The sequence below is a fragment of the Phoca vitulina genome, unplaced genomic scaffold, assembly GCF_004348235.1.
Source record: "Phoca vitulina isolate PV1807 unplaced genomic scaffold, GSC_HSeal_1.0 scaffold7, whole genome shotgun sequence".
Lineage (NCBI taxonomy): Eukaryota > Metazoa > Chordata > Mammalia > Carnivora > Phocidae > Phoca > Phoca vitulina.
Window position 1 is genome coordinate 10,732,447 of NW_022589710.1, and position 856 is coordinate 10,733,302.

Genomic DNA, 856 nt, shown 5'->3' on the forward strand with positions numbered 1-856 from the left:
CTCCCTCTGCCCCTCCCCCCACTTATTCTCTCTCTCTCTCTCTCTCCCCCCCCCAATAAATAAATAAAATTTTAAAAAAATCAAGAGTCAGATGCTTAACCGACTAAGCCACCCAGGCACTCCCCCCATCTTCCTTTTAGTTAATAAAATGTCTCAAATTTTACCTACAGCCTACATTTCCCAGCCTCCCTTACAACTCATTATGGTCCTAGCTTTGCGCAGTGGCAGTATCGTAGCCAATGAGGTTTCTCCGAGGCGCGATTATTGCTAATTGAAAACAACTCATTATGGTCCTATGACCACGTTCCAGCCTGTAAGAAGCAGAGAGAACATACACAACTTCCAGATCATGTTCTCATAAGGAAGCTGCATACCCTTCCCTTCATTCTATACTCCTTCCCACAGGCTGGAAATCCAAAGAAGTGATAAATCAACTTCAAGCATGCCAGTGAAGGCCATACTCCCGGACCTCACTGCTCACAGTGGGTTTTGTGGACCGGTAACATCGGCGTCACCTGGGCGCTTGCGCTAATGCAGAATCTCAGGCCCCCCCAGACCGAGGGAAGCCGATCCTTCATTTAAACACGATCTTCCGGTGATTCAAGTTCACATTAAATTTGAGAAGCGCCAATCTAAGAGAAGGTAAAGAAGCAAGCCAGAAGGAACTCGGGTCTCTGGATGAGACTACACTCCTGGACCACCTATGCGCTCAGACATTTATGAGAGAGTGGACCTTCTACTTTTGTTTAAGCCACTTTTATGTTTACCCCTGTTTGATCCAGTATATGAACTATATTAATACATACAAATATAAAACATGGTATAAATCCCCATCCTTATAGCCTTTTTAAAATAC

At 44.5% G+C, this 856-nt stretch overlaps 1 pseudogene; it reads left to right on the top strand.

Annotated features, from left to right (window-relative positions):
* The first annotated feature begins 210 nt into the window (after window positions 1–210).
* LOC116633454 lies at window positions 211–294 on the top strand (annotated as a pseudogene).
* The last annotated feature ends 562 nt before the right edge of the window (window positions 295–856 follow it).